The sequence below is a fragment of the Tupaia chinensis genome, unplaced genomic scaffold (genome assembly GCF_000334495.1).
Source record: "Tupaia chinensis unplaced genomic scaffold, TupChi_1.0 Scaffold000225_1, whole genome shotgun sequence".
Lineage (NCBI taxonomy): Eukaryota > Metazoa > Chordata > Mammalia > Scandentia > Tupaiidae > Tupaia > Tupaia belangeri.
The window spans coordinates 1,868,918-1,880,033 of NW_006159700.1; the positions used below are offsets into that span (position 1 = coordinate 1,868,918).

Below are 11,116 nucleotides of genomic sequence, written 5' to 3' on the forward strand. Positions count from 1 at the left end.
AAAAACCTCTCAAAAAAAAAAAAAAAAAAAAAAGACTATCCCGAACACAAATGTATCTGTCTTGAAAACATTTTATTAAACCTTTAATAGCTCTTCCTACTTCTTAAGTTTAAAAACTTTTTTCAAGTATTTCTATCGCATTAGAAATAAATTTATACCGAAGTTACGTTCCTTGGTGTAAAGAAATACAAATAAAAGTTCATTAATATTTAAAATCAAAGAACTTTACTACCAAAACTTTACATATCTCAAGAGCACAACAAATTCTACACACACTATGACCATGTAGCTATTTCAATATTTTGGGGAATGATGAACAATTATTAGCCTGTCTATGGCTTAGAATCTACTTCCATGCTTGTTTCTTGAGCTTCTTCCACCTCTGAGAGCTTTTCATCATTTTCCAACGTTTGCTGAAGTTCATGGATGGTACTAAGAAGAACACAAAACTGTTTGCGTCTCGATTCCAGCTTATCTTCCACACTTTCTTTAATATGTGAAAGATGCTCTAATTCTTTTCCCAGAGCTTCTAGCTCCTTTACTGTCTTGTGCCTGTCTGGATGACACTGGATCACTTTTGCCAAAACGTCATATTCTTGGCGATTTTTTCGTATTCGTTTTGCTTGAAGAATTTGCTTTTGGCACTCAGCAATTTTTTCATGTGCTCCAGCAATGCTCCATTCTATTTTTTTGTAAATTGTTTCATAATTTTTCATTTCTCTGAGATTCCTATCATGCACCAACAAAGTTTTGTGCATCGAAAATTCACACTGAGACAGTGTGCTCAATATGCGTTGGTATTGGCTATATCCCTCATCTTGGGATCCAGATTTGCACCATTCAAAGAAACTCTTCACTAGCAGATTGATTCTCCGATCATCTCCAGTACCATCTCCGTCAATTAGGAGACGCTTCCGTAGGATTTTGTCATCAGCCATGGCTCCCATGGCACACACAGTGGTGGCAGTGCAAGCCTTAGGGTTTTCTTTCAAGCTTACTAGTTGTTGGCGAAATTCAGTTCCTGGGGCTGAGTCGTCAGCTGCTACAGGCTACTCCAAGGTTCTGGGCTGTTGGCTTTGTTCTTGAGGACAACAGGAAATCCTCTTGCTTTTAAAAGACTCCTCAGATTAAGTTAGGTGATTAGGTTATCAGGATAATCTCCCTTTTGATGGAAAGTTCGTTGATTGCTAACCTAATCACAGGGGTAATGAGCCCAGGGTTCTGCCTGTACACGAGGGAAGGAGATGATACCAGATGCATTTATCAGGGGACATCTCAGAAGTCTGCCAAACAGAGGAGGGACATCAGCAGTGCCTGTCTCTTTTATCTGGAAAGCAAAGGCTTCCCCTTTACAGAGTTTGCTTATGTCTCATTGGCCACAGCTCTGTCACATGGCCACCACCAGCTCCAAAAGAGGCTGGCAAAGTGGTTATCTACTGTAGCTTTCCCAAGGTCTGTAGATAAAGTGAGGAAAAGATTGCCACTGGGCAGTGATGTTGGATCAGCCTACCAACAGAGAATGCTACACAGTGAAATGCCCTAGAGCTCTTGTAGAATGTTAGCTCTGAAAGGAGCCGTGAAGATCATCTAGTACAACTTTTGTTTTCTAGATAATGAAGTCAAGGTCAAAAGAACTTGTGTGAGGTTTCTGAAGTCATTTGCTTCAAAGCACCAAACAAAATTCATCAACATTAGCATATTTCGACTTCTCCAATAGTTTAGTTTATTAAACCTCCAGGAAAAAGGTATAATAAAAATAAGCTAAGGATAAAATATTTCTCTGTTTATAAGACAGAGGGTCTATATACTCACCAGAGAGACAGAGAGAAGGAGAAAGCATCCCAATTTGACGAGGCCATATGACAATTCCTTTTCCTCCATTTCTCTCTATCCTGTCAAGTTTGGGCACATGTTTTTTAGACCACTGGGTCTGGGACTTTTAGACCATTGGGTCTGGGACTTGAACCCAGTCAGCTACGTGGCATCTGGCTCTCTTAATTACAAGGCTACAGGACCAGCCCCATCAGTCTCTCTTAATTACAAGGCTACAGGACCAGCCCCAGAATAATCTTTTTTGAAGTTAATCACGGATCCATTTTTCTACCACATAAAACTGTTCGTACATTCTAAACATACTTTGTGGAGGCAGCAGCCAGGATAGGAGGGATAGGTGTAAAGTGCAGGTGCTGGGTCAGATCTGCATGAATTCAAAGAAGGCAACTCCCAGCTCAGGAAGTCAGGGAAAAAATCAAATGGTGCCTGTGATTTGCGATGGGCTCTAAAGGCCAGATAAGATGTAACACAGGGAGATCACTAGAGACCATTTCAGGTAGGAGGGAAAAACAGAAACAGGGCTAGCAGTATTAAATTACAAAATGTGTAAGGAGAACAGAAATTAACTCCATTTGACCAGGATGGTTCTATAGGAATCTCTCTCTTTAATTTTAAAATTTATTTTAATTTATTCATCATTTTTTATAATTATTTATTTAATTTTATTTATTTATTCATTTTTAAAATTTGGACAGAGAGAGACACAGACAGAGAGGGAGAAAGAGGAAAAGTGAGAAAGCAAGCCATCAGGTCTAAGACTCGAATCATGGCCAGCCAAGTGGGAGTGTCCAGCATCTTAACCACCATGCCACCTGCTGGTTCCCCATCATTATTTGTTTTTAAAGAGAAATTTTTGCTATAGGATGCATGCACTTGCTGGAGAGACAAAAAGATAGCAAGAAATCATCCCCCCCAACCCCCCACAGGGATGGCCATGCTGCAATCCTTTCTCTTCCATTCTCCTCTCAGGAGTCCAGACATGCATGCACAAGCACCAGACTTGAGTTTCAAGCTGCTAGATCCAGGACTCAAACAACTGTTGACTAGGCGGGAGTCCAGCAATGTAACCATTATGCCGTCTGCTGATACCACACAGGAATCTCTTAAGAGGTGACTTTAGGAACCAGCAGATGGCATAGCAATTCCATCACTGGACTCCATGTGGCCAACTGTGGTTCAAGTTCCTGACCCAGTGGCTTGAAAATCATGCCAGATGTGTGTGCATACATGCCCAAGATCCTAGGAGGAGAGTGGAGGAGAAGGAATTGCTGCATAACCATCCCCCAAAAAACAAAAAACAAAAACTCTTTTTTTTTTTAAAAAAAAAAGTCTGCTTTGTCAGTATCGGAAAGTGGTAATGTTGGTTTGCACCAGGAGGGTGACAGTGAGAGTGGAAAGACAGGGCTAAGAGGAAAGTCGCACACACTGATGAGCCAGGGCTCTTCACTGAGTCTGTAATGAATATTACGTATGAATATGGTAAATGGGCCTCATTCCTTTCCTATTCCCAGTCCCATGGCCAGTGCCTTTGCCTACGAGATACTCAGTAAACATTTTGTGTTGAAATTATGAGTGATCTGGTACAGAGGACAAAGGAAAGGATGGTATCAATGACCATATGAAACCGAGTTCAAGGTCAAAAGGAAGTACAGAATTAAAAAGAGGGTGTGAGGTTTGTTTTCAGACATGTTATGCTCCAGGTGCTCTTGAAGCCCAGAGATGATGTCTAGCAGGTCATGCAGGAAAGACACCCTAAAGACAGACAGCTCTGGAAATATTATGTATTTGCAGTTTTTATCTGGGCAGGTACGGAAAGAAAGCAGTGGAGAGCTTTGGGGAATGCCTAAATTTAAAGAGGAGGAAGAGACATTAGAACAAGAAAATGAGTAGCTGTGGAATTGACTAGAGAAAAGACAGCAGATTCAAGAAGACAAGGGCAAGAATGTCTAGAAGATGGCGGCCTGCCTTTCCTTGAATGCAACTTTAGGAGAGAAAGGGGGAAGACACATGACAGGTGCTTTAAGAGTGAGCCAACAGCAGGCATAAGAAAGCACTTGCAGAAACTTAATGACGAGAGGAAGGGCCAGCAGGTAGCATGGCGGTTAAGGAGCTGTATCCCATATGGCCAACTGCACAGTTTGAGCCCTGGGCCCAATGGCTTGAAAATCACATTAGGGGGACCAGCAGTTAGTGTAATGGCTATGTTGTTGGTTGGACTCCCACGTAGTCAACTGTGGTTCGAGTCCAGGACCCAGTGGCTTAAACTCACGCCGTGCACGTGTGCGTGCATGCCCAAGATCCCGAGAGGAGAATGGAGGAAAAGGGATTGTGGTGTGACCATCCCCCCTGGGGGGTGATTTCTTACTTTCTGTCTCTCTCTGTCTGTCTGGCGATCTCACACACCCTATAGCAAAAAAAATAAATAAAAAGAAAAAAACTCTCAAAAAAAAAATCACATTAGGCATGTGTACCCAAAATCCTGAGTGAAGACTGGAGAAGGGATCGTGGCATGGCCATCACCCCGTGAGGTGATTTCACACTTTGTCTCTCTCTGCTAAGTGTACACACCATACAGCAAAAAACTGAAAAAAAAGTTAAAAAAAAAATGAGAGGTGACAGAATCAAGGTAAGGTAGTTGTTTTTTCTTTTCTTTTCCTTTTTTTTTTTTTTTTTTGTGTGTGTGTGTGTGTGTGTGTTTTAGGATGATTACTTAGACACCGTTTCCACCTGGAGAACAGGTCAGAGGAAAAGGGGAAAGCGGATGTAAGAGTAGATTCTGCGGATGGGGAAGGTGATAGGTGCTGGGGAGTGCTGGAAGGTTGGTTCCAAGAGGAGCAGGCACTCATCCTCTTCTGAAGCAAGAAGAGGGAAGGGGAGAAAGAAGAACAGGAAGGCTTTTTACGTTGTCCTCCTTGTCACTAACTCACTTTGGGGAACGTTGTGTGTTACCTTATAGCTTCCCTGAACCTCAGTCTTCTCATCCATAAAATCATTGGCCTAGGTAAATGCTAGTTTGACAAACTATCATTTTTCCTCTAGACATTTCACTTGGGACTGTCCCTCACTTGCTGTCCTCATCTAATCAAAGACCTATAGTGGTGATAATAGCAATAATAGCAAGACATCATTTATTGTATGTCTCAAAAATCATATCCAATTGGGATAACCCCCAAAAGCTACATGGTAAAAACAAATTTGAATGTATGTTAAATGAAGGCATGTGCGTGTGTGTGTGTGTGTGTACATGTACATACAGTGGGATGTGATTTGAATATCCCCTCTCCCCCAAATCCACATGATAGAATTTTGTTGTGATGAATTAAGGTGAAATTTTAACCCAATTAATTTATTAAGAGATAGGGTCTTTGGGAGGTGATTAGGATTAAGATAATCAGGGTGGGGCCCCATGATTGAATCTTGGTGGGTGTGTATGGAGAGAGAATGAGACAAACACATGGACCCAGACACGTGCTCTTATTCTGTCTGGCAATGTGATGCCCCGTGCTGCTGCACTTCTGTGCAGAAATGCTGCCCCATGGCCATGGGCTTCCAAAGTCATGAGCTAAATCAATCTCTGTTCTATTCTAATAAATCACCTAGTTTCAAGTATTTAGTTATTAAGCTACAGAAAACAGACTAAAACATAATATAATTTTTCTTTACTAATTTTTTTCCTTTTTTTTTTTGAGTTCATTCAACTCATTTCATTTCTTCTGGGTTTTTGTTTGTTTTCCTATTTCTGTTTTGTCTAGTTTCTGAATTTGCGACTCAGGGTGTGTTTCATGTTCCCAAATGATTGTTTGAGACATACAATTCAGTTTGGAATGTTTTGTTACGATTTTCTTTTATTGTATTATTATTATTTGGGAAAGAAAGTTTGTTTTGGTTGAACTGTTTGGATTATCTTTTTTTTTTTTTTTTTTTTTTTTTTTTTTTTTTTTTTTTTTTTTTTTTTTTTTTTTTTTTTTTTTTTTTTTTTTTTTTTTTTTTTTTTTTTTTTTTTTTTTTTTTTTTTTTTGTAATTTTACTTAGATGAAGAGTGACCTACATTGTTGTGGGCAGGGCTGAGGTATGGGGTGATTGCAAGATTCCCAGTTCAAGAGTGCCCTCTTCTGTCAGTGTAGCAAACTATGCTTTCATTTATTTTTTAAAAAATTATTTGATGGAGTCATTTGTCAGGGAATGATTGGAGAAGGCCTGAGGGGGAGGGTCCTTCCAATTTGGAGAAGAGGAGGATCTGGCAGGTTCCTCGGTTTCCTTAGTTTCCTCCTCACTGCAAGATTCCTAGAGGTTTCTTTCCTCTACTCTTTTTTTGATCTTTTCATCGGGATGGTTGATCTTTCTAAAACTGCTTGTACAGCCAAGTTCTTCCCTGGAGTAAGTGCTTTGACCTATCAGTGCTCTTTTCCAGTATTTTCAAACTTATGGTAAACTTTCTCTTGCTGGTGGTGGTTGTAGATCAATCTTAGGTTCACTTCTAGCACCTCTCTTTCCTATCTGCATGATTTTCCTTCCACTTTGTCTCTCTCAGGGGCTTGGATCAAGAGTGTGGGAGACAACTTTGTAGGGCTTGTTATTTATTTTTCTACTTACACATAACGTGAAATTTGGGTATCCGATATCTTCTATTTATGCAGAAGACATGGGTTTTATGTAGTTTCTTTTAATATTCTTGTTTTTTGTTTCGAATATGTTAAGGGATTTAGATTTATACTACCACTGTTATCTTTCTCCCCTCCCCCCCAGAATTCCTCCCTAACATTTATTATAAATCTTGTCAACAAAATACATAGGAGTCCATTGGCTCAAATTATTGCACAGAGTTTTTTAAGCTGCTGCATTCATCAAGAGTTGAATTGAGCTGCTGGTTAAAACCCTCCTCTTCCCCCAAATAACAACAGTGATTTAAACAATTAAGGGTTTGTCTTGTGTAACAGGGATTTCAGAGGTAGGTGGCAGTGGGCATTGGTTCAGGAGCACAGAGATGTCAGTACTGATATCTTGTGACATCTTAACCTTTCCCTCATGGCTGCCTATGGTTATTAGAAAGATGTTCCCTTTCCAGTGTGATATCTATTATCCAGTCAGGAGAAGGACAGAGCGTGAAGGGGAAAAGGCAATTGTTGACTATCAGCTCCATTTTATTTATTTATTTATTTATTTTTGAGAGAGAGATTTTTGCTATACAGTGACTATGCTTGCCAGAGATACAGAGAGAGAAAAAGTGAGAAATCTCCTCCGTCCCCAATGGGATGGCCATGCCAGAATCCCTTCTTCATTCTCCTCTTGAGACTTTAGGCATGCACACTCACACACCCAGTGTGAGTTTTGAGCCTCCGGGTCTGAGATTCAAACTGCGGTCAGCTTGTGTGGAAGTTCAACACCTTAGCCACTATACTACCTGCTGACCCCATGTCAGCTCCATTTGAAAGATCTTTTCTAAAAGCCTCATCCAGAAAGTTTGGCTTATGCCTGATTGACCAAAGTTGCAAAGAAGAAGGGGCAAGGTAGATTCTTGTTGCTTTCTTTTTTCTTTTTTCCTTTTTTGGTTTCCCTAAGCACATTATTATATCCCTCCAGAAAAACTGGGGAGCTATTGGTGTAAGAAAATTGAGAGGGGATATCAAATAGACATCTGGCAATTTTCTACAACTCCAAATTCCAGAAACAGAGTTGCTAATCTCACACTACTGACTCAGAGACAATATCCAGACCAATGATCACCAACTACCTTTGGGAGGAGCTGGAGCAGCTTGGATCTGGAGGGGTAAGAGAATGACCAAGGACTGCCAGCTGTGTGGAAAGGGCCGAAGTAATGAGTGAACAAAGACTAAACACCATCCCATGGTGATTTATCCCATACTTGGGGGAGAGCCAGAAAGCCAAAAAACAGACCTCTTCCTACTCCCTCTCCCCCTTCTCCTCTTCTTCTACTAACAGCTTATTATGGAACTCCCCAATTTCTCCTGCAACTTTTTTTTTTAATATTACCTAACATTCATTCCCTGAGCATCATCACAACATACTAAATGTGGTTTCTCATCTAGGATAAACTGCATAGTGTCTTAATCAAGCATGTTATCACCAATAATATTCCATTTCTACTTTCATACATATGTATACATATATATATGTTTTTTATCCTATGTTTGACCCTCTGCCCTTTCCCCCTCTCCCATTACACTATCTCTGCTCTATACAGTTGTCTTCCAGATGGAACTCCCCAATTTGTAAATAAGCATAGCTTTTTTCTTCCCCTTTATTCTCTCTTTCTCCAAATGGCAGTAATTCTTTAGTGAAACAAGTCCTTTAGGAGGTAAAACCTAGGGGAGGATTAATTGCTCTGAGCATGGAAAACTCTAGTGAGATCAATTTATTTCCAAAATGACACTTCGCCAGTTTACCACTAAACACACACACACACACACACACTTACATAGACTTCTATGTATATGGTGACCTTACATATATATAACTCTAAATCGTTAACTAAGTGTCATTTGAATAACCTCATTTGCTGAAATATATACACTATTCTTTGGTCTTAAATGCGAATGACTTTTGTATATTAATCGGTCCTTTAAGACTCATTTCTGAGAAGAAGAATTAGGACACTGAAAAATCTTCATCCTCAAAGACAGGCACCCAAGTTTATAAGCATGACCATTTACTTACTCCAGTGAATGGGATCTTACATAAAATGATTATATTTTGACCTGCAGAAAACTCTCAGGACAAGTGAATTTCTGGCTCTAACACTAGGCAGCAGTGCTGTTGGAGGCCACTTAATCTCTCTGAGTATCACTTCCTGGTCTATAGAAGAATAGAGTGAATATATGTGACGGTATGTATATGTCTCTCAAAAGCCCATGTGTTGGAAACTTCACTGCCATTATAAAGGTAGTAAAGGGAGGAAACTTAACCTAGTTATGGTATTAAGAGGAGGGGCCTTTGGGAGGTGATTAGAATTAGATCAAGTTATCAGGTAAATCCCAGTTCTTTTATAACAGAGAGAGAGAGAGACCAGAGCTAGTGCAGACAAACTCTCTCTTGCTTTTTTTGCCATGTGATGACTTCTGCCACCCCTCAGTACCCTGCAAAAAGTTTCCACCAGCAAGGAGACTCTCACCAGATGAGGACCCTTGACCTTGGACCTCCCAAACTGTGAGCTAAGTAAACTTCCGTTCTTTATAAATTCTTCAGTGTATGATATTCTTTTTTTTTTAATACTTGTTTATTTTATTTGAGTTTTTTTTTTTCTTATAATTTGGTCAAAGAGAGACAGAGAAAAAGAAAGAGGGAAAGTGAGAAAGCAAGCCACCAGGTCCAGGACTCAAACTGCAGTTGGCCATGTGAGATTCCAAAATGTGCTCAGAACACTTATATTAGCCTCCAGTTGGGTAAAATCATCTAACACAAAGCATATTCTATAATAAAATGTTAAATATCTCATGTAACTTACTGAATACTGTTCTAAAAGTATAAAACAGAATGGTTATATGGGTATTCAAAGCATGACTTCCACTGAATGTGCATCACTTTCAAACCATTATAAAGCCAAAAAATCCTAAATTGAACCATCATAAAGTCAGGAACCATCTGTTTGCTCATGGAATATTATTCGGTCATACAAAGGAATGAAGTTCTGACACTGCTACAACATGGATGAGCCTTAAAAATGTTATGCTAAGCAAAATAAGCCAGACATAAAAAAATAAATATTGCATGATTTTACTTATATGAAATCTCTATAATTAGGCAAATTCATCGAGAAAGAAAATAGATTAGAGTTTACCAGGGATTTGGGGGGAGAAAGAATAGGGAATTGTTGCTTACTGCTTTCACAGTTTTTGTTTAGGTGAAGAAAAATTTGAGGAACAGATAGTGGTGACTATTTGCCCAACAATATGAACATAATTGAGGCTACTTAATTATACACTTAAAATTGGTCAAAATGACAAACTTTGTTACAAATATTTTAACCATGGGGGGTGTGGGAGGATCAGATCAGCCAGTGGTGTGATGATTTAGGTGACTGGATCCCCCATAATTGACCATGTGGTTCAAGTCTTGGATCCAGTGTCTCGAAATACACTCCAGGCATGTGTGCTTGTAAGTATGTTTCAAGAGGAGAATGGAGGATAGGGATTGTAGTGTGGCCATCCCCATAGTGGGTACTTTCTCACTTTCTCTTTCCTTCTCTCTTTCCAGCAAGTGCACACAACATCTAGCAAATTAAGAGGAAAAAAAAATCAAAGAAAAAGAGGGTAAAAAATGTAAAAAAAAAAAAAAAGGATAGGTGGGGAGATCTGGATGAGATGGTTATTCTTTACAGAATTTTATTGGCAGGACCTTGAAACACATGTACACATATATGCAGGTGCAGATTCATGCACACATAAACATAACCTTGGTGCCCAAACAGAGATACCCAGATAAATATCTAAAGTCACAGATATAATAGACTATATATATATTTAGGTATGTATATACAAAGAGGTATGTGACTTTTGGTATTTATCTGGGTATCTCTGTTTATGTGTGCATGAATCTGCCTCTGCATCTGCATATCTGTACATGTGTTTAGGATTAGGATTCTGTCATCCAAAGCAGTACACATTCCTAAACATTACGTAACGTAACAACGTAGTCACACGGGTTACCAAAGGAGCTGTTCACCTACAGGAAAGCATTTTCTAGGAGGAAAGGAAACAATAGCCTGCATGCCTAAGAGCTATCCCACGGAGAGCGACAAGGCATGATGCAATAGTGAAAGAGTTCTAGGGATATAAGTGAGGTCTCTGGTTAGGAGGTGGGAGAATCAAGGCAGTAAGCCTGAAGCTAAGTGTTGGAGGCTAAGAGCTGTGTGGAAGGGAGGGGATTGGCAGATGATTGCGTGAGATGTGTGAGTGTCATAAGAACACGTCATATGGCTTATCTTTATCCACGATTTAACTTCACACAGTTTCAGTTGCCTGAGGCCAACCACGGTCCTAAAATACTAAATGGAAAATTCTGGAAATAAACAACCCATGAGTTTTAGTTACATGCACTTCTGAGGGGCGTGATGAAATCTCACATCGTCCCACTCCATCCCTTTGTCATCACAAGAACAGTGAGTACAGTACAATAAGATATTTTGACAGAGATCACATTCACATACCTTTTATTACATTATACTATTATAATTGTTCTATTTTATTACAAGCTATCATTGTTAGTCTCTTATTATGCCTAATTTGCAAATTAATCCTTATCATAGACATGTATGTATGTATAGGGA

At 39.5% G+C, this 11,116-nt stretch overlaps 1 pseudogene; it reads right to left on the bottom strand.

Moving 5' to 3' along the window:
- Positions 1 to 332: 332 nt before the first annotated feature.
- LOC102478126 (THO complex subunit 7 homolog pseudogene) lies at positions 333 to 947 on the bottom strand (annotated as a pseudogene).
- Positions 948 to 11,116: the final 10,169 nt, after the last annotated feature.